The sequence below is a fragment of the Macaca thibetana genome, chromosome X, assembly GCF_024542745.1.
Source record: "Macaca thibetana thibetana isolate TM-01 chromosome X, ASM2454274v1, whole genome shotgun sequence".
Taxonomy (NCBI): domain Eukaryota; kingdom Metazoa; phylum Chordata; class Mammalia; order Primates; family Cercopithecidae; genus Macaca; species Macaca thibetana.
This window is the reverse complement of record NC_065598.1, coordinates 47,822,569-47,845,712: the sequence shown is the minus strand read 5'-3', so window position 1 is coordinate 47,845,712 and position 23,144 is coordinate 47,822,569. Positions and strand designations below refer to the sequence as shown.

Genomic DNA, 23,144 nt, shown 5'->3' with positions numbered 1-23,144 from the left:
GCTTCAGCTGTGACTTCTTGATAGTGTGTTTTGTTTGTTTTTGAGGTGGAGGTTCGCTCTTGTCGCCCAGGCTTGAGTGCAATAAGGCAATCTCAGCTCACTCTAACTTTCACCTCCTAGGTTCAAGTGATTTTCTTGCCTCAGCCTCCGGAGTAGCTGGGGTTACAGGTGCCTACCCCCACACCCAGCTAATTTTTTTATTTTTGGTAAAGAAGGGGTTTCACCATGCTGGCCAGGCTGGTATCAAACTTCCTGACCTCAGGTGATCCACCCACCTCAGCCTCCCAAAGTGCTGGGATTACCAGTGTGAGCTACCACACCCGGCCTGTTTGTAGTATTTCTAATATTCTGAATAAATAAATCAGACCTAACATAGCTGTGGGGCAATGTTGAGATCTGACTGGACTCAATATTATTTCCTATACTTTTCTGTGTGTTTGAAATATTTCTTTTTTAAAGAACATGTTGTTCTTCTAAGCACTGTTAATGAATCAAAGGACAATTAAGAAAATGTTACAAGTGAAAAAAAGAAAGAAAATGTTAAAACTGTAGATCCGCCAAAAACTTCCAGAGTTTGTCTCATTAACAGCATATGGGTATTGGATAGGTATCTTATGAGTGAGGGTGATGGACACATTATGTAATAAAGATCACTGTTTTTTTGCATTTTATCAAAACCAAATACTCTTCTCATTCCCAAACAACCCCAATTCTCCGTGATGAGCTTGGAAGTGAGTTTGAAAGAATGATCCCTTTGCGTAGAGATCTTTGTGCATTTCAGGACTATTAAGGGGACATATGTGTTTACTTGCTCTTCTGCTCTGACAACACAATTATAAGACAAGGTCAGAATGTCCAAACTGTCTCCAATAGACCTATTACTCCCCAACTAAACAGGTCAGATTCTACATTCTCCCACAATCACTATAAGAGGTCTGAAAATCCAGTGCTTTAGTATCTGCCAAGTTTTTGATATTAAAGGAGTGTCTTTATACTGAAAATATTTCAGAGCCACTGAACTAAATCATCCATGATTCATCACACATTTAACAGCTTAATTGACATACCATAAGATTCACCCATTTGAAGTGTACAGTGATTTTTAGTTGTACTTCTTGAGTGGATACAGTTCAGATTCCCAATCAATCAATTTAATTTAATTACTTGGGAAAAAGTAAAAGATATGTAATGGAATAAGATGAGACTATGATGGGGTTTAGTTCCCATTTGATAAACTATGAGATGGACAAGTTTGAACTGATCCCACAGATAAATGGACCAACCATGACTAAACATAATTCAGAAGCAAATCTCAAATAACTCCTCAATAATGAGTGCACTCGTAACCCTCTGCTGCAGAATGCCCTCATGCGACAGAAGTCTCTCTGAAGTTTGGAAATCTTTACCAACCAAGAAAAATTCTGATGTATTCTCTTTTAGTTGAAAGTCCTCAGATGACTTTCAGCAGGCTACAGAGAATCTTCCTGAAAGTGAGTATCTCTCAAATCTAAAGGACCAGAGAACTTTGTCTCTTCACGGATGTGAACACTGGTAAGAGTGGGAGAATACCAAAAATGCCCTCACTGCCTCCTTCCCCCCATGTGTATCACAACGCCTAATGTAGCATCAACGGCTTAATAATACTAAGAGTTGTGATCCTTAATACTTCTTTTGTTTTCATAGAGATGCCAGATACTATTTTAAGCAGTTCACATGGATTAATTTATTTAATCCTTAAGGAGACCTCTATGATGTTGTTTCTATTATTATCTCCAAATAATGAGTCACACACTTCGGTTGTCATCCATATAAAAGCCACGTGACATGGCACAAATCTTCTAAGTTCTCTGAGCTCCAGATTCCTGGTCCGTGAAATGGAAGTAAAGAATCATAGTTCATGTTTTAGATCATAGCTAACAGCAACATAATAATAAAATGAGGCTATCGGGGTACAGAGATGTTAAAGAATTTTCCTGGGGCACAGTGGCAGGGGTAGTCTAATCCAGAGCTCCAAGCCATTTAAAGCTCATTCACGTTTGCATTTGTTTATGAAGTTCAGATGTTGCTCACTAGGGCTTTACCCCATAGGGCCTGCTGGTGCTTCTGTTGAGACACCCACTCTCGCAATAGGAAGGACCAGCTGGCCTCTGCTCTGTTACCGGGGCCGCTTGCATGGCTTAGGAATTGCTTTGACTGTTGGTCCCTCCCTACTGTGAGCTCCTTGAGTGCCTTGTCTGCACCTGGGGCATCTGGGAAGCCCCAGTCCCAGCCCAGTGATCCCTCGGAGGCCCCTGAATGAGTGATCCCACAAGTGCAGATTCAACTCTGGTTTAGAGGGTAAAGGGATCTGGGAGTTGGGTTGCCAGCGTGGAGACTGAATTCAAAGAGGATCATGAAAGGTATTAATTGTTATTATGACTACATTTAAACAGAATTTACAAGCTCAGAGAGGACTTTCCCTTAGCCTGTTTTACATGTATTGTTCATTATTTCATAAGTGAGAAAGCTGAATACAAAGCAGCTTAAAGACTGGGCATGGTGGCTCACGACTGTAGTCCCAGCACTTTGGGAGGCCGAGGTGGGCAGATCACAAGGTCAAGAGATCGAGATCACCCTGCCCAACATAGTGAAACCTCGTCTCTACTAAAAATTCTAAATTTAGCGGGGCGTGGTAGCACCTCCCTGTAGCCCCAGATACTCTGGAGGCTGAGGAAGGAGAATCGCTTGAATGCAGGAGTCAAATGTTGCAGTGAGCCAAGATGGCACCAGTGCACTCCAGCCTGGAAGAGAGCAAGACAGCGTCTCAAAAAAAAAAAAAAAAAAAAAAAAAAAGAAGTAGCAGCATAAGATTGGTGGTCAGTGACACATCCCAGTGCAACCAGAATTGTTATGAGTACAACCTCAGGTAATTCCACATTCAATGTTGGTGCCTCGGTAGGGTGGTATGCCATATCTGGTACTGCTTTCTTTGCTGTCTAGATTAATTTCAACAAACCATTTATTTACCTCTCCCTTCCCTGTATTCGTCTCCCCACACCATCTTTCCCAGCAGTGTTTTGTCACCTCCCTATGTTTTTACATTTACTCTCCCAGCAGCTGTCTACAAGCTTATATGGGATCCCTTGTATTTTACAGAACATCTTCCCTTTGTAGACCTTGTGAATTCTTAGAATGCTATTCTTCTCTAAATCTTCTGTATACAAAACTCTCAATTACATGGAGATTTTTGCTGTTTGCAAGAATGTCAGTCTTAAAAGAGTGTGAAGATAAACCTGGAAACCCTATTCATTTAGGGCATTCCTTTCCCTTCTAACTTCCCAGGTTTCTCTTCATTTAGGCATGTGTAACTCTTCCAGCATTGTTGAGAACATTGATTAAGGTAATGCATGTGAAGACGCTTTGTAAGCTCTAAAGCACTATAGAAATGTCACTGATACTGTTTATCTGTGACCTTCACATTACAAAGATCGTGCCCAAGAAGCCAGCAGAGGAAGGAAATGATTCGAAGGGAATGTCAGAAGCATCTGGCCCACAAAATGATGGGAAACAGCTGTGCCCCCCAGGAAAACCAAGTACCTCTGAGAAGATTAACAAGACACCTGGTAAGAGGAAACAAATCGGGAACAACCCCTCTGGCTTCCCTGGCTATGTTCAGGTGTGGGGACTGGGTGTGTGGCATGGATCCCAGAAAAGCCTGGGTTCAGGCTGGGCTGAGGAGCTTGCCCAGCTCCAGATGAGATGATAAACATGACTTCCAGAGACACAGACTGGAGTTGTCATCCATATAAAAAACCACGTGACTTGGGGCAAGTCTTCCAAATTTTCTCAGCTCCAGTTTCCCTGTCCATAAGATGGAAATAAAGAATCATAGTTCATAAATTATTTGGAGGCATTAAATTTAATCCCGAAGTCCTGATGACATGAAACGTGCTCAAGCAATTCTATCTTTGATAACCTGGGATCATGTCTTACTCAGCTCAATGCCTGATACCCAATACAGGTGTACTTCAGAGATATTGTAGACTCGGTTCCAGACCACTGCAATAAAGAGAGTCTCACACTTTTTTTTTGTTTGGTTTCGCAGTGCATAAAAACATTATGCTTACACTATACTGTAGTCTCTTAAATGTGCAATAGCGTTATGTCTAAAAAATACATACCTTAATTTTAAAATAATTCATTGTTTAAAAATGCTAACAAACTTCTGAGCTTTCAGGGAGTCATGCTCTTTTCTGGTGGAGGGTCTTGCCTCGGTGTTGATGGCTGCTGGCTGATCAAGGTGGTGGTTGGTGAAGGGTGGAGTGGCTGTGGCAGTTTCTTAAAAGAAGACAACAATGAAATTTGCCACATTGATTAGCTCTCCCTTTCATGAAAGATTTCTCTGTACTATGTGATGCTATTGGATAGCATTTTACCCACAGTAGAACTTCTTTCAAAGTTGGAGTCAATCCTCTCTAGCTATGAAAGGTTTAGATGGCATCACCTTCAAATAGAAGGCTATTTTATCTATATTGGAAATCTGTTGTTTAGTGTAGCCACCTTTATCAGTGATCTTAGCTAGATCTTCCGGATAACTTGCTGCAGCTTCTCCATCAGGCTTCTCCTTGCACTTTTATGTTATGGAGACAGCTTCTTTCCTTAAACCTCACAAACCAACCTCTGGTAGCTTCACACGTTTCTTCTGCAGCTTCTTCACCTCTCTCAAGCTTTCATGGACTTGAAGAGAGTTCGGGTATTGTTCTCAATTAGACTTTGGCTTAAGGGAATGTTGTGGCTGGTTTCATGTTCTATCATGACCACTCAAACTTTCTCTATTTCAGCAGTAAGGCTGTTTTGCTTTCTTATTCTTCTGTTCACTGGAGTATTAGTATTAGTGTTTCCTTCAAGAACTTTTCCTTTGCATACACAGCTTGGCTATTTGGTGCAAGAGGCCAAGCTTTCAGCCTGTCTTGGCTTTCAGCATGCCTTCCTCACTCAGCTTAGCCATTTCTAGCTTCTGATTTAATGTGAGAGACATGCAACTCTTCCTTTCAACTGAATACTTGGCGGCCACTGTAGGGTTGTTTATTGTCCTAATTTCAGTGTTGCTGTGTCTCAGGAAATATGGAGGCCCAAGAAAAGGAAGAGAGAAGAGAAGAGCTCATCGGTGGAGCAGTCAGAACACACACAACATTCATCGATTAAGTTTGTCATCGTCTATGGGTGCAGTTCCTGGTACCCCCCAAACAATTACACACAACAGGGTGATTATAGGCAATAATAACTTTATCGTACATTTAAAAAAAACTAAAAGAGTGTAAATGGATTGTTTGTAACACAAGGATAAATGGTTAAGGGGATGGAGACCCTATTTTCCATGATGTGATTATTACGCATGGCATGCCGGTATCAAAGCATCTCACGTACCCCATAAGAATATACACTTACTGTGTACCCACAAAAATAAAAAACAAAAATTAAAAGCCTAAAAAACAACAAAGACAATGACTCATTAAAAACGGTGACTTATGCTGTAATCCCAGCACTTTGGGCGGCTGAGGCAAGCAGATCACTTGAGGTCAGGATTCCGAGACCAGCCTGGCCTACATGGCGAAACCCTGATCTCTACTAAAAATACAAAAATTAGCTGGCTGTGGTGGCTTGAGCCTGTGAATCCCAGTTAGTACAGGGGCTGAGGCAGGAGAATCCCTTGAACCTGGGAGACAGATGCTGCAGCTAGCTGATATCATGCCACCGCACTCCAGCCTGGGCGACAGAGTAAGTTTCTGTCTCAAAAAACAAACAGCATCTCTTGTCTACAGTGATCTGAGCTGTGGTCTTGTCTCTTTGAGTTTCTCTATCAGTCTGATCCCATCTACTCTATCTCCCAGGAATGCCTCAATATTTCTGGTGGACCACTGACCTGTTTTCCTATTTTCCTCTACTGTTAAGAATTGATCCTTGAAAACATTTCTTCCCAGGTCAATGGAATGTTGAGTGGGGCACGGGATCTAGCTGTCATCTTGCTCCAACCATCTGGTTTTAGATATTTTATGTATTTTTGTCACTATATAAGTGTAATTTTTCTTAGTTTGGTTTTCTAAATGGTTAATATTGGTATGTAGAAGCCTTATTATTTTATATAATATATTGTTACCTGTCTGGGTGCAGCTTCCCCTGCATTTTGGCACAAGACTCAGTCTGTTTTATTCTCCAAAAGAAAACTGACAGGCTGTGTGTGGTGACTCACATCTGTAATCCCAGCACTTTGGGAGACCTAGGTGTGTGGATCACCTGAGATCAGGAGTTCGAGACCAGCCTGGCCAAGATGGTGAAACCCCATCTCTACTAAAAATACAAAAAAAAAAAAAAAATAGCCGGGCATTGGTGCGTGCCTGTAGTCCCAGCTACTAGGGCAGCTGAGGCGGAAGGATTACTTGAACTCGGGAGGCGGAGATCGCAGTGAGTCAAGATCGTGCCACTGCACTCTCTAGCCCGGGTGACAGAGAGTATGTCTAAATAAAAAAGAAAAAGAAAAAAAGAAAATTCACTTCACAGGCAATAGATAGTGATAAAAGGATAATTTATGGAAGATTTCATAGGGGAGATTGATGGAAAGAAAGGAAGTATATATTTTACAGAGCTGGGCAGTTCACTGCAGAAATCACCAAAACTGCCTTTTCTCCAAAAATATTACCCATAAGCTATTCTACTACTGGTTCTACTAGTCTTTCCCTCTATTCCAAAACCTCAAATTATCCATTTCCTTATTGGGGTAATTTTCCTCTGCCCAGATCTGGGTCCTCCACAACACTTAACACTGTCTTCGAGTATGTGAATTCCCATTGTTTTAGCTCAGGTTCCCAAGAAAACAGGCTTTGGGCCATATGGGATACCTCTAGACAGACTATACTGAGAAACCATGCTTGGAACGGTGCATGGCGGGAGGAGAGGAGAGGGAATTTACTACCTGTCTCTCACTCCTGGCTATTTTCTTATTGGTCAAAATTTACCCCACGCACATGAACTCCCCTACACTTCCAGATTGCATCACCTGCCCCTTTGGCAGCTGTCTGGGGAGCCAGATCCCACACTTTGAAGTGTAGTGTTTCATACAATCCAAAAGTGGTCATAGAGGCCAGGTGTGGTGGCTCATGCCTGTAATCCCAGCACTTTGGGAAGCCAAGACAGGTGAATCATGAGTTCAGGAGTATGAGACTAGCCTGCTGAGCATGGTGAAACCCCGTCTCCACTAAAAGTCCAAATTTAGCCTGGCATGGTGGCCCGTGCTTGTAATCCCAGCTCCATGGGCTGAGGTAGGAGTATTGCTTGAACCAGGGAGGCAGAGGTTGCGATGAGCCGAGATCGCATCACTGCACTCCAGCCTGGGCAACAGAGGGAGACTCCCTCTCAAAAACAAACAAACAAAAGCCAAACAAAGAAACAATAAAAAATGGTAGCAGAAAACAGAAAGTTTGGATATGTAGCTAACTGACCTGCTTGTACAGCAGCAGCCAGGGGTGAAAACTAAATACTCCCAGGCAAGTCCTAAGTTCACCAAGTAATTGGAGTACCCATCTGCATTAGTTAATTGCCTTTATCTGAAAGAAAAATAAAACTCATATCTCTATGACAAGCAGGTGCTTACAGCTTAGAGCAAAGCACCTAGGCTAAAGTCCCCTGCTGACAGGGAGACCGGGACATCATCTTCCTCGATGCTCACATTTCAAAGAGATGGCTCCAAGGCCCTGAAGAAAGACATTCCTAGGGTACAAGTGTGGTGGCTCATGCCTGTAATCCCAACACTTTGGGAGGCTGAGGCTGGAGGATCACTTGAGGCCTGGAGTTCAAGTTCAACACCCTCCTGGGTTCTAGGATGGCCAGAGGCCTACAGATCAAAGGAAGAACTTACAAATACAAATTTTCTCGAGGAAATGCTCTAGGGAAAGTGAAATGGGGAAAGGTATCTTCTTGCGGTTTTGGCAACAGGAAAAATTCAATTTTATGTTTAGTTACCCTTACAATTTCCCCCTTTTGTTATTCTTTTATAGTAACAATACAATTTTCTAATTATCACCGCTGCTATTTCTGTCTTTCTCTGGGTAGTTTACAGCCACCTAGATTGCCAGCAAGTCCACAGTAAGATGCAAAGCAAAGCAATTATCAGGATTATAATAGAATGATTTCTTTTTTTTTCGGGACAGAGTTTCACTCTCGTTGCCCTGGCTGGAGTGCAATGGTGGGATCTCGGCTCACTGCAACCTCTGTCTCCTGAGTTCAAGCGATTCTACTGCCTCAGTCTCCCAAGTAGCTGGGATTACAGGCATGCGGCACCAGGCCCAGCTAATTTTGTATTTTTTGTAGAGATGGGGCTTCATCGTGTTAGCCAGGCTGGTCTTGAACTCCTCACCCCACGTGATCCACCCACCTCAGCCTCCCAAAGTGTTAGGATTACAGACGTGAGCCACCATGCTCAGTCTAGAGTGAATTTTTAAATTCAGTATAATATGCACCTTGCCAGGGGGCGGGGTAACCATTCAACACATCATACTGGTTAATTGTGTGAAAGTCAAAATAAATTATAGAGAGAAATCCCTAAATCAAATGCTTTATTTGGGAATCACAAAATTGCAATTCAGGGCATACACACGGACTAGGGTGGTCTTCAGTATGTGCAACGAAGAAGCAGAAGTTGGAAGTTTTATTAGAAAGAAAAATGTTACATATTGTTTTGAAATGAACCCCATTGGCACTGGAGAAGCTGGTTCATTTGCACAATCAGCTTTCACATTCCCCGTTTTGATCAACATCTTTCTTTGAAAACCTCACTGATCAGCCATCTTACAGTGAAGCTTCATTGTCACTCCATGTCAGGATGGACCTGGGCCGGTTGTCTTTGTCCCATGTCAAGAGAAAGGTAAGGGAGTCGATATCAGGGACATGGGCCACATTTGAGCCACAAAGAGGTCAGAAGAAAAAAAAATTCAGGGAGATTTATCTGGAATTCAGCATCAAGTTTCATCTAGTTAGTGCCATCTGTATTAGCAAACTTCTTGATGCCCTGGGCTAACATTATCTTGTTGGAAGAACTGGCTTAACAAATATTGGACAGGCAACAAGAACAGAGCTCAAAGATCATAATCCAAAAATAATTAACAATTGTTTTGCTTTATTTTATTTTATTTTACTTTATTTTATTTTATTTTATTTATTTTATTCAGATGGATTCCTGCTCTGTTGCCCAGGATGAAGTGCAGTGGCGTGATCCCGGCTCACTGCAACCTACATGGCGTGATCCCGGCTCACTGCAACCTACATCTCCCGGATTCAAGCAATTCTCCTGCCTCAGCCTTTTAAGCAGCTTGAATTACAGGTGCTCACGACCATGCCCGGCTACTTTTTTTATTTTCAGTAGAGACAGGGTTTCACCATGTTACCCAGGCTGGTCTAGAACTCATGACGTCAAGTGATCTGCCCACCTTGGCATCCCAAAGTGCTGGGATTACAGGTGTAAGCCACCGCACCCAGCTATAATTAGCAATAGTATAATAAATTTAATTTGTACAATGGTTTTGAACCAAGATCCCAAGCCTAAGGACCACCAGCTAAACAAATCAAAAACCTATGGGGGAATTGAATGAGGCTTCTTGTAGTCTTTGAGTAGCATTTTAGGACTGGTTCAATTAAAGCAGAGTGCCAACTCTATAAAAGGGACCACTAGGTGAATTATGGGATTTGGGGGTCAGGTTCTGTCAAATAAAAATGTAGACATTAAGGGGGTAAGAGCCCCATTATGATATGAAGACTCATTCCGACGTCTTGGGAAAAGCTGTCTACAGTGTGGAAACATCATCCCCTCACCCTGATTTGTCGTTCAAATGTCTCTGGTTACGGCATTGGACAGTTTGGTGAACTTTTTGCATGGTCCATACATCAGGCACGACAATTGTTCCTTAACATTTATGCACTTTTATCTTATAGGACTTGTAAATCAAAAATAAAATCCTAACCCTGCCACCCCACAACTATCTGAATGGACTTCTTCCTCCGTAAGGGCTCTTTTAAAATTTAACCTGAGAGATGGTTTCAGGCCATGACAGGAAATGGGGGTCAGACATGCCTTATTATACCTTTCTGGCATCAACATCAACACAGACTTGAAGTCTGATAAGAAACATGTTACAACCTATTCTCTCTGTAGCCTAGTACCCGAAGGCTTCCTCTGCAAATGAGAACTTGGGTCTCCACAATCCTTTATCTTAACCCTGGCATTCCTTTCTGTTGTTCCTAGAGTTTTGTTTTGTTTTGTTTTTGTTTTGAGATGGAGTCTCTGTTGCCCAGGTTGGAGTGCAAGAGGCGGGATCTCAGGTCACTGCAACCTCCATCTCTCGGGTTCAAGCAACTCTTCAACCTCCACTAGCTGGGACCACAGGTGCGGGCCACCACATCCAGCTAATTTTTTGTCCTTTTAGTAGAAAAGGGGTTTTGTCATATTGCTCAGCCTGGTCTTGAACTTCTGGCCTCATGTGATCCATCTGCCTCGGCCTCCCAAAGTGCTGGGATTCCAGGCATGAGCCAACGTGTCCGGCCTACTAATTAGGTTTCTTTTTGCTTAGGAAAACTGAGCTTTGAAAGGGTTAAGTTTTTAAGTCCGTGTAACTTTCTGTATTGCTTTTGAAGTCTGTTGACTATCACTCTGGTTAAATGAGTGACTTATTTCCACAGTGACCCGTGATCCTGTTTTGAACAAATGTTTTGAGCCTTTTAACATCTTTGACAAACTTTCCCAAAATCCAATTCTTTTTTAATTTATCTATTGCTGTCAAACAAACTAATCATATTCTAAGTCTTTTTAACCTGAAATTGACTTTGAGATTTACCAGTGAGGCCCCTGGAGAGCCTCAAAGAATGTGTCTCTCATTAGGCTTATTTGATATGTTAGATTATATGAAAAGCAATGTCAAATAAAAAAAACACTAATTGCTGTTTACATCTATATAGATATGTTATTGATGTTAATGTTCTGAAGATCACATAAATTTTACAGAGTTCTGATGGTCCTGGTGTAACGCTATCAGTCATGATTCTGGTTGTTATCTTAAAATGTTCTATATAATAGAAATAACTGAATTTTTTCTCAATTGTGGACCTTTCATCAGATCTTAATCATTACTATTCTAAGCTTTATCATCTACAGTGCTGATTTTTCTCTAAAGGCATCCAGAATCAGATTCATAAAAAAAGATTTTAACAAGTACTATTGAATATAGATTTGTAATAACTTTCAGATCAATGAACTAAATAAATTATTTTTCAAAACTCTAATGAAAACTGATGGTTTCATGCAACTGATCATCAAGATCAAGCAGAACAAAATTACGTGAGGCTAAATAACTGATAATGTTTTTATGACCTCTATTTAAAACTTTATTTATTCTTGGGCTTGGCACAGTGGTTCACACCTGTAATCCCAGCATTCTCGGGCTGAGACAGGAGGATCCATTGAGCGCAGGACTTCAAGACAAACCTGGGCAACATAGGAGACCTGGTTTCTAAAAGAAATTAAGGGGAAAAAAAGCTTTGTTTTTTACTTAAATGTTTGGTTTTCCACATTTAATAAAATTTTCTGGTGGGGTGTGGGGGCTCACTTTGGAAGCCAAGGCAGGAGGATTGCTTGAGCCCAGGAGTTCAAGACCAGTCTGGGCAACATGGCAAAAGCCTGTCTCAAAAAAAAAAAAACAATTAGCTGGGCATGGTGGTGTGCGCCTGTGGTCCCAGCTACTTGGGAGGCCGAGGTGGGAGGATCACTTCAGCCAGGAGGCAGAGGTTGCAGGGAGCTGCGTTTGTACCACTGCACTCTAGCCTGTGCAACAGGGCACAACACTTTCTCAAAAAAATGAAACAAAGAGAAAATTTTCTCTGTTAAACTATCTATAGTTTATAACAATTTGGTAAAGTATACTTTTGTAAACTAAGATGGAAAGGTTTGCTTTCTCTTTCTGCTCCATTCTTCCAAAATTCAGAAACTATTTGTAAATATTCTTATGGCAATATGGCTATTTACACAGGTCCAGTAAAAACCTGCTCTTGGTGACTCATTCAACTCCAACATGGCAAAAATCTCCAGCCCTACAGAGAGTCCCTGATTGCTGTTTTCCAGAAATAAACTGGAAAGGATGGTTATAATAGCATGCACTCCAAGATGGAGTTCCCAAACTTCATGAATAGAGAACTGGATGCCTTCACGAAGAACCAGAGGGCCCCAGTGTCCTTGACCACATGTTGAAGAAACTGGATCTCACTAGTGATGGGCAGCTAGATTTCCAAGAATTTCTGCATCTGATGGATGGCATGACTGTGGCTTACCGTGACTCTTTTCTCAAGGCTGCCCATTCCAAGAAGTGGATCTGAGGATCCCTTGGGCCTGGTTTCCAAACCACCCCCTTTCCTTCCAGCCTCACCATCACCGTCTCCTCACAACCCACACGTCCCCTGGGCCCAGCACACCCACCACCTCATGCAGGCCTTGCCTGCAGGTAGTAATAAAACCATTCCTTCCTGCCTGCAGCTCCCCACTCCCTCTCCCCACTGCCCCTCCTCCCCCTCCCCTCTCCTGCCCTCCCCTGCCCTCCCCTCTCCTCCCCTCCTTTCCTCTCTTCTCTCAAGCACACCTACCACCTCATGCAGGTAATAATAAAACCATACTTTACTTTTCTCTTCTCTTTCTTTTCTTCCTTTTTTTTCTTTTCTTCTTAATATGTTTTTTTCAGAGACGGGGGTCTAGTTATGTTGCCCAGGCTGATCTTGAACTCCTGGGCTCAAGTGCTCTCCCAACCTTCTGGGATTATAGGTATGAGTCATTGCACCAGGCCCATTTTTTTTTAAACACGAAAATAAAAAAAAATCTGCTCTCTCTTTATAGATGGATACAATTAAAAACATTGGTTATAGGGCCGGGCACGGTGGCTCACACCTATAATCCCAGCACTTTGGGAGGCTGAGGCGCATGGGTCATCTGAGGTCAGGAGTCTGAGACCAGCCTGGCCAACATGGTGAAACCACATCTCTACTAAAAATACAAAAATACGTAGCAGGGAGTGGTGGCACACATTTGTAATCCTGGCTACTCAGGAGACTGAGACAGGAGAATTGCTTGAACCCAGGAGGTGGAGGCTGCAGTGAGCTGAGATCTCACCACTGCATACCAGCCTGGGTGATAGAGCAAGACTCTGTCTCAAAAAGAAAAAAAAATTGGTTATATTACCAAAGCTTTCATCAAAATGCATGGAATGCCTGACTTCAAGTGTTTTTAGCTTTACAGTGGGTAAATAAAATGGTCACTTTCTGGCAGGTCTAGGAACCTGAAGAACGTAGGTGAAATCTAAAGTCGGCCTTGATTTCACTTTCTATCCTCAAGAGGTTTTTAAATCTAAGATTCCCAAGTGATCAATATATAGAGAAAAATTATGTTGCTAAAAATTGCTGTAATAGATCTGTTATTAGATTATAGTTGTCTTGGTTTTTTTTTTTTTTTTTTTCTTATTTCTTTGTTTTTAAGACAGAGTCTTGCTCTGTCACCAGGCAGGAGTGCAGTGGCCGGATCTTAGCTCACTGCAACCTCCACCTCCCGCATTCAAGCGATTCTCCTGCCTCAGTCTCCTAAGTAGCTGGGACTACGGGCTCACGCCACCATGTCCAGCTAATTTTTGTATTTTTAGTAGAGACAGGTTTCACCATGTTGGCCAGGATGGTCTCGATCTCTTGACCTAGTGATCTGCTCGCCTCAGCCTCCCAAAATGGTGGGATTATAAGCATGAGCCACTGCGCCCGACCGAGTTCTTGTTATCTAAATATAGACTAGACTAGATCCAACTTTTTCCCATAAAATTACTAAAAACAGAAACGGCTCTGTTCCTGAAGTCTGCTGATGAAAACAGATAAACTCTGGAAAACATTTGAAGAGATTTATTCTGAGACAAATGGAGTGACCATGGCCCATGACTCGGCCTTAGGAGGTCCTGAGTTGCCCAAGGAGGTCGGGGTGCAGCTTGGTTTTATACATTATATGGAGACTCAATCAAATACTTTTTTTTTTTTTTTTTTTTTTTGAGACGGAGTCTCGCTCTGTCGCCCAGGCTGGAGTGCAGTGGCTGGATCTCAGCTCACTGCAAGCTCCGCCTCCCAGGTTCACGCCATTCTCCGGTCTCAGCCTCCCGAGTAGCTGGGACTACAGGCGCCCACCACCTCGCCCGGCTAGTTTTTTGTATTTTTTTAGTAGAGACGGGGTTTCACCGTGTTAGCCAGGATGGTCTCGATCTCCTGACCTCGTGATCCACCCGTCTCGGCCTCCCAAAGTGCTGGGATTACAGGCTTGAGCCACCGCGCCCGGTCTATCAAATACTTTTAAGTAATACTTTGGTTTGATCTAGAAAGGCAGGACAACTTGAAGCAGGGGCTTCCAGTGTATACGTAGATTTAAAAATTTTCTGGTTGACAATTGGTTGGATTTATCTGAAAACCTAGCATGGGCTGGGCACAGTGGTTCATGCCTGTAATCCTAGCACTTTGGGAGGCTGAGGCCAGTGAATCACCTGAGATCAGAAATCGAGACCAGCCTGGCCAACATGGTGAAACCCCGTCTCTACTAAAGATACAAAAAAATTAGCTGGATATGGTGGAGGGCGCCTGTAATCCCAGCTACTCAGGAGGTTGAGACAGGAGAATTCCTTGAATCCGGGCAGCAGAGGTTACAGTGAGCCGAGAGTACACCATTGCACTCCAGCCTGGGCAACAGATCTAGACTCTGCCTCAAAACAAAAACAAAGAAACAAACAAAAATGCCTAGGATCAACAGAAAGGAATGTCTGGGTTAAGATAGAGGATTGTGGTGACCCAAGTTCTTATTTCCAGAGGAAGCCTTCAGGGACTCAGCTTCAGAGAGACTAGGTTGTAACATGTTTCTTATGAGATTTAAGTCTGTGTTAATGTTGATGCCAGAGAGGTATAATGAGGCATGTCTCAACCACACATCCTGTCATGGCCTAAAATGGTCACTTAGGTTAATTTTAAAAGAGCTCTGGCTGAGGAGGAAGTCCATTCAGATGGTTAAGGGTGGTGGGGGAACAGGGGGTTGCTTAGGATGTTATTTTTGGTTTACAAATCCTTTAAGATAAAGCTGCATAATTTTTTCTTTCTTTCTTTCTTTCTTTCTTTCTTTCTTTCTTTCTTTCTTTCTTTCTTTCTTTCTTTCTTTCTTTTCTTTCTTTCTTTCTTTTCTTTCTTTCTTTTTCTTTCTTTTTCTTTCTCTCTCTTTCTTTTCTTTTCTTTTTTTTTTGTTTTTGAGACAGTCTTGCTCTGTCACCAAGTCTGGAAGTGCAGTGGCGAGATCTCGGCTCACTGCAACCTCCGCTTCCCGAGTTCAAGCGATTCTCCTGCCTAACCTCCCGAGTAGCTGGGACTACAGGCACGTGACACCATCCCTGGCTAATATTTTGTATTTTTAGTGGAGGCGGGGTTTCACCGTGTTACCCAGGATGGTCTTGATCTCCTGACCTCGTGATCCACCCACCTCGGCCTCCCAAAGTGCTGGGATTACAGGCGTGAACCACCGAGCCTAGACAAAGTGCATAAATTTTATGGAACGAGGCCGGGCACGGTGGCTCACGCCTGTAATCCCAGCACTTTGGGAGGCCGAGGGGGGCAGATCATGAGGTCAGGAGATCGAGACCATCCTGTGTAACACAGTGAAACCCCGTCTCTACTAAAAATACAAAAAATTAGCCGGGCGCGGTGGTGGGCGCCTGTAGTCCCAGCTACTTGGGAGGCTGAGGCAGGAGAATGGCATGAACCCAGGAGGTGGAGCTTGCAGTGAACCGAGATTGCACCACTGCAGTCCAAACTGGGTGACAGAGCGAGACTCTGTCTCAAAAAAAATTTTTTTTCTTTTATGGAACAAGTCTTGTGCCTGATGTTTGGACCACAGAAAAAGTTCACCAAACTGTCCAGTGCCATAACCAGATACATTCCAGTGACAAATCAGGATAAGAAGTTGATGTTTCCACACTGTAGATGGCTTTTCCCAAAACGCCAGAATAAGTCTTCATATCATAAAGAGACTCTTACCCCCTTAATGTCTACATTTTTCACTTGTCATAACCTAACTCCCAAAGCCTTTGATTCATCTAGTGGTCTCTTTTATAGAGTTGGCACTCTGCTTTAATTCAACCCAGTACTAAAATGATACTTAAAGACAGCAAGAGGTCTCATTCAGTTCCCCCATAGTCCTTGACTTGTCTTGAGATTTTGGTTCAAAACCATTGTACAAACTAAATTTATTATACTATTCCTAATTATAGCTGGGTGCAGTAGCTCATGCCTGTATACCCAGCACTTTGGGATGCCAAGGCGGGCAGATCACTTGAGGTGAGGAGATTGAGATCAGCCTGGCCAACATGGTGAAACTCCATCTCCCCTGAAAATAAAAAAGTTAGTCGGGCGTGGTGGTGAGCACCTGTAATACCAGCTACTTAAGAGGCTGAGGCAGGAGATTCAGTTGAACCGAGGAGGTGGAGCTTGCAGTGAGCTGGGATCACGCCACTGCACTTCATCCTGGGTGACAGAGCAAGACTCCATCGCAATAAAATAATAAAATAAAATAAAATATAAAATAGAATAGAATAAAATAAAATAAAATATAAAATAAAATAAAATAATTGCTAATTATTTTGGTATTATAATCTTTGAGCTCCATTCTTGTTGCCTAATACTTGTTAAGCCAGTTCTCCCAACAGGATAATGTTGGCCTAGTGCTTCAAGATGAATGCTAACATAGATGGGACTAATAAGATGGAATTTGATGCTGAACTCCAGACAAATATGCCTGTATTTTTATTCCTTCTGACCTCTTTGTGGCTCAAATGTGGCCCATGTCCCTGATATCGACTCCCTTACCTTTCCCTTGACATGGGACAAAGACAACCGGCCCAGGTCCATCCTGGCATGGAGTGACAATGAAGCCTCTCTTTAAGGTGGCTGATCAGTGAGGTTTTCAAAGAAAGATGGTGATCAAAAGAGGGAATGTGAAAGCTGATTGTGAGAATGAACCAGCTTCTCCAGGGCCAATGAGCCTCATTCCAAAACAATATGTAACATTTTTCTTTCTAATAAAACTTCCAACTTCTCTTTGTTTGTTGGACATACTGAAGACCACCCCAGCCCATGTGTATGCCCTGAATTGCAATTTTGTGATTCCCAAATAGAGCATTTGATTTAGGGATTTATCTCTATAATTTATTTTGACTTTGACACAATTAACCAGTATGATGTGTTTAAAGGTCGCTCCGCCCCCTGACAAGGTGAGTATTATACTGAATTTAAGAATTCTTTCTAGGCAGGGCATGGTGGCTTAAGTCTGTAATCCTAACACTTTGGGAGGCCGAGGTGGGCGGATCACCTGGGGTAAGGAGTTCAAGACCAGCCTGGCTAAAATGGTGACACTGCATCTCTACAAAAAATACAAAATTAGCTGGGCCTGGTGGCGCATGCCTGTAACCCTAGCTACTTGGGAGGCTGAGGCAGGAGAATCGCTTGAACACAGGAGACAGGTTGCAGTGAGCCGACATTGCACCACTGCACTCCAGCCTGGACAACAAGAGAGAAACTCCATCCCAAAAAAGAAAATTATCCTATTATAATCTTGATAATTGTTTTGCTTTGCATCTTACTATGGACTTGTTGGATATCTAAGTGGCTGTAAACTACCCAGAGAAAGAAACAGCAGGGGAAATAATTAGAAAATTGCAGTGTTCCTATAAAAGAATAACAAACGGGGGAAATTGTAAAGGTAACTAAACATAAAGTTAAATTTTTCCTGTTGCCAAAATGGCAAGAAGAGACCTTTCCCCATTTCACTTTCCTTGGAGCATATCCTTGAGAAAATTTGTATTTGTAAATTCTTCCTTTGATCTGTAAGCCTCTGGCCATCCTAGAACCCAAGAGGGTCTTGAACTTGAACTCCAGGCCTCAAGTGATCCTCCAGCCTCAGCCTCCCAAAGTGTTGGGATTACAGGTGTAAGCCATCAAGCCCAGTCCCTAGAAATGTCTTTCTTCAGGGCCTTGGAGCCGCCTCTTTCAAATGTGAACATTGAGGAAGATGATGTCCTTGTCTCCCTGTCGCCAGGGGAGTTTAGCCTAGGTGCCTTGCTCCAAGCTGTAAGCACCTGCTTGTCATAGAGATATGAGTTTTATTTTTCCTTCAGATAAAGGCAATTAACTAACACAGGTGGGTACTCTAATTACTTGGTGAACTTAGGACTTGCCTGGGAGTATTTAGTTTTCACCCTTGGCTGCTGCTGTACAACCAGGCCAATTCGCTACATACCTGGACTTTCTGGTTTTTCCTACCACTTTTTTGTTTGTTTGCTTGTTTTTTGTTGTCTTGTTTTTGAGACGGAGTCTTGCTCTGTCACTCAGGCTGAAGTGTAGTGGTGTGATCTCAGCTCACTGCAACCTCTGCCTCCCAGGGTAAAGTGATTCTCCTACCTCAGCCTTCTGAGTAGCTGGGATTATAGGCGTGAGCCACCACGCCTGGCCTCTGCTACCACTTTTGGGTTGTATGAAATACTACACTTCAAAGTGTGGGATCTGGCTTCCCAGACAGCTGCCAAAGGGGCAGGTGATGCAATCTGGAAGTGTAGGGGAGTTCATGTGCGTGGGGTAAATTTTGACCAATAAGAAAATAGCCAGGAGTGAGAGACAGGTAGTAAATTCCCTCTCCTCTCCTCTCCCCATGCCCTGTTCCAAGCATGGTTTCTCAGTATAGTCTGTCTAGAGGTGTCCTGTATGGCCCAAAACCTGTTTCCTTGGGAACCTGAGCTAAAACAATGGGAATTCACACACCCGAAGACAGTGTTAAGTGTTGTGGAGGACCCAGATCTGGACAGAGGAAAATCACCCCAATAAGGAAACGGACAATTTGAGGATTTGGAATAGAGGGATGGATGGATTAGAAGAACCAGTAGTAGAATAGCTTATGGGTAATATTTTAGGAGAAAAGGCAGTTCTGGTGATTTTTGCAGTGAACTGCTCAGCTCTGTAAAATGTATACTTCCTTTCTTTCCATCAGTATCCCCTATGAAATCGTCCATAAAGTGTCCTTTTATAACTATCTATTGCCTGTGGGGTGAATTTTCTTTTTTTGTTTTTCTTTTTATTTAGAGATAGAGTCTCTGTCCACCAGGCTGGGTATGTAGTGGTGCCACCTTGGCTCACTGCAATCTCTGCCTCCCGAGTTCAAATGATCCTCCCGCCTGAGCTGCCCTAGTAGCTGTGACTACAGGTGCGCATCACCAATGCCCAGCTAACTTTTTTTTTTTTTTGTATTTTTAGTAGAGATGGGGTTTCACCATCTTGGCCAGGCTGGTCTTGAACTCCTGACCTCAGGTGATCCACACGCCTAAGTCTCCCAAAGTGCTAGGATTACAGGTGTGAGCCACCACACCCAGCCTCTTAGATTTCTTTTGGAGAATAAAACAGATTGAGTCTTGTGCCAAAATACAGGGGAAGGTGCACCCAAACAGGTAACAAAGTATTATATACAATAATAGATAGGGTTTCTACATACCAATATTAACCATTTAGAAAACCAAATTGAGAAAAATCACACTTATATTGTGACAAAAATACATAAAATATCTAAAACCAGATTATTGGAGCAAGATGGCAGATAGATCCCGTGCCCCACTCAACATTCCATCGAATTGGGAAGAAAATGTTTTCAAGGGTCAATTATTAACAGTAGAGGAAAATAAGAAAATGTGTCAGTGGTCCACCAGATATATGGAGGCATTCTTGGGAGATAGAGTAGGTGGGATCAGACTGATAGAGAAAGCCAAGGAGAGAAGACCACAGCTCAAATCACTGTAGGCAAGAGATGCTTTTTGTTTTTTGAGACAGAGACTTATTCTGTCGCCCAGGCTGGAGTGCAGTGGCATGATCTCATCTCACTGCATGCTCTGTCTCCCGGGTCCAGGTGATTCTCCCGCCTCAGCCCCCGCAGTAACTGGAATTCACAGGTGGCCCCCACCATGGCAAGCTAATTTTTGTATTTTTAGTAGAGACAGGGGTTTCACCATATTGGCCAGGCTAGTATCGAACTCCTGACATCAAGTGATCTGCCTGCCTTGGCCTCCCGAACTGCTGGGATTACAGCGTGAGTCACTGCGTCCGGCAAAGAGATGCTCTTTGTAACAAAGCTTCTGAAAAACTCCAAACCCAGAATCAACAAAAAAACAGGGAGCTGGAAAGGGCCTTAGGATAATCATCAGGTAGGTTAATTTAAAAGTTCATTTGAAGCATCTGAATCAGCCAGATTCCCCTCCAACATCACCAATAGATTGCCTGGCAGTAGCCACTTTTGCCTCTAAGATGATACTCTGATAATCATTCATTAAAGAAAGTGAAGGCCTGGCGAGGTGGCTCATACTTGTCATCCCAGCACTTTGGAAGGCTGAGGCAGAAGGATTGCCTGAATCCAGTATATAGAGACCAGCCTGGGCAACCTAGTGGGATCCTGTCTCTGCAGAAAATACAAAAATTAGCTGGGTATGGTGGTGTGTGCCTGTAGTCCCAGCTAGTTCGGAAGCTGAAGTGGGAGAATCCCTTGAGCCTGGGATATCGAGGCTGCAGTGAGCTGAAATTGCAGCACTGCACTCCAGCCTGGGAGACAAGAGTGTGATCCTGTCTCAAAAAATAACACAAAAAAGTAATGCATCACTGGGCATGGTGGCTCATGCCTGTAATCCCAGCACTTTGGGAGGCTGAGGCCAGGGAATCATGAGTTCAGCAGATTGAGACCATCCTGGCTAACACGGTGAAACCCAATCTCTACTAAAAATACAAAAATTAGCTGGGCATGGTGGCAGGCGCCTGTATTCCTGGTGATTCGGGAGGCTGAGGCAGGAGAATCACTTGAACCTGGCAGGCGGAGGTTGCAGTGAGCCAAGATCTCACCACTACACTCCAGCCTGGGCAACACAGCGAGACTCTGTCTCAAAAAAAAAAAAAGTTATGTATCAGAACTTGAGGTAACTTCAGCCCTTCACAGTAATAATAAAGCAGAGAAACACATTTGTGGAGAGAGGACCATGTTCACTCTTTATCTATCCATAATAGACAGATAGTCAGGAGCTTTATATAACCAAGGAACCTAAGGAAAAATATTCCGTCATGACTCACAATCTTCCAGCCACCCCTCCTTGCACCTGTCTTGTGGGCTGGGGGACCCAGCTTATGGATTCCATCTTCCCAGGGAGAAAGAAAAATCAAATCCTTCAGTATCTCTCTTAGGGTATCCTCTCCTCTATTTGCCTGGAGGATAAGGCTCTCGATATCTAGTAGTCGAATGTTACATTTGCATAATATAGAACTATATTGGAATAAAATAGAATTTGTTTCCTCTGAGACACAGGTAGAGGTACGTCCACACTGACCCGGGTGGCAGCCACCTCTTCCTGCAGTGCCAGGCAGGACATGCTCACAGATCTGGGAAACCTCTGCTGCTCCTGGAGCCCCACAACCTCCTTCCTGGCACCCTGTCCCTCTAGTGGTTGTGGCAGCCCACACATGGCCTTGGTCTCCCCTGTTTCCTTGCCTGCCCCTCTTCTGCCCACCCTGCATATCTCTGTCTCCCACTGTCCCCACTATGACCACGATTGCCTCTCTCTCCCTGCACTCTCTCTCTCCTACGGCTCCTTGTCTTGGGAAAATGAACCCACAGCCTCTACCTTGCGAATGGGGACAGAACCCCGGGCTTGTTCAATTCTCCCTCCCTCCATCACACACATCTGTCCTCCTAAATGTTTCTGAAGTCAGTGAACTCCAAACTCAGCCCCTCCTGCCCCTGTCAGCTGTAGGACCTGTGACAAGATGCCTACCATCTGTCTGGGACTCCGTCTCTCATCTATCATATAGGCATAATGATGATAGTGTCCTCCTTCCAAGGCTGGGGAGAACCAGGAGGCCAAGGTGATGGGCTATGGACTGCCAAAACAGCTCCAATCCTGCCTCCACCTGGGGCTGGTGTTTCAAGTCTGTTGCGTGTGAATGGAGCTTTAATGTCTCCATTCACACACAATGGTTTGTTCTAAAATAGATTCCCCTCTGCCCTTTCCTTCCCAACAACTGTTTCCCCTCTGCACCGTGCAGTGGTACCTGTGAGAAAGAACTGTCCCATTCCCCAATCATCGTCCCCACCCCAGCCCCCAGACCCTTGGTTGGTGAGACCCTTGATGGGCAGTCTCATGCTTCTGTCCAGGGGAATTTCCCACCATTGCTCCCCTGCATGGAGACTAAGTGGACTCTTCTATTCCCTGTCCATCACAGGGTCTACCGTGCACGCATCTTCCTCATTCCTCCACGTTCCCCAGATGACGATTTCATCTGTGTCTCCTCCCACATACTCCCAAATGGACCATCCCAGACCTTGAACTTGAAATTCGTTCAGAGAGCAAAGGCCAAGATGCCCAACCACCTGCTGCAGAATTCTGCTCCAGGAATTAAGTGTATGGTCTCTATCAAAATAAAAACTGGAGGCCAGGCACAGAGGCTCACACCTGAATCCTAGCACTTTAGGAGGCCAAGGTGGAAGGATCGCTTGAGCCCAGGAGTTCAAGGCTGCATTGAGCTATGATGATGCTACTGCACTCCAGCCTGGACAGAGGAAGACCCCATCTGTAGAAAAAACAGACAAACAAACAAACAGACAAAACCAACAACTGGAAACATCCTCCTCTAGAATGGTGGTCAGGAACATCTGCCTGCCTTGTTCCCTGATGTCTCTCCAGCACCTAGAACAGCGCTCAGCACGAGGATGCACTCATTAGGGTTTTGTTGAATAAATGACTCCTTTGATACAGCCATTCCACTTCTAAGAATCTTTCCTAATAAATATTCACACACTTGCAAAGAGCTGTGTGCACAATAATGGGAGGAGCAAACAACCGGGTAACGTTTGCAAATGTTTATTAACTGTCAGTAACTGATATAGGGGAATCGGATGAGGGGAGTACAGGCTGAAAAGAAAACAGGGTGTGGAGGGACTTGACCAGGACACATGGCAATAGGGAAATGCAGATGGGAGATACTTATAGTGGTACTTGGTGTGTGGG

General features: G+C 43.6%; 2 pseudogenes; both read left to right on the top strand.

Annotated features, from left to right (window-relative positions):
- Nucleotides 1-1,424: 1,424 nt before the first annotated feature.
- On the top strand, nucleotides 1,425-7,747 carry LOC126945759 (protein SSX7-like; annotated as a pseudogene).
- Nucleotides 7,748-12,089: 4,342 nt separating this feature from the next.
- On the top strand, nucleotides 12,090-12,390 carry LOC126945757 (protein S100-A11-like; annotated as a pseudogene).
- The last annotated feature ends 10,754 nt before the right edge of the window (nucleotides 12,391-23,144 follow it).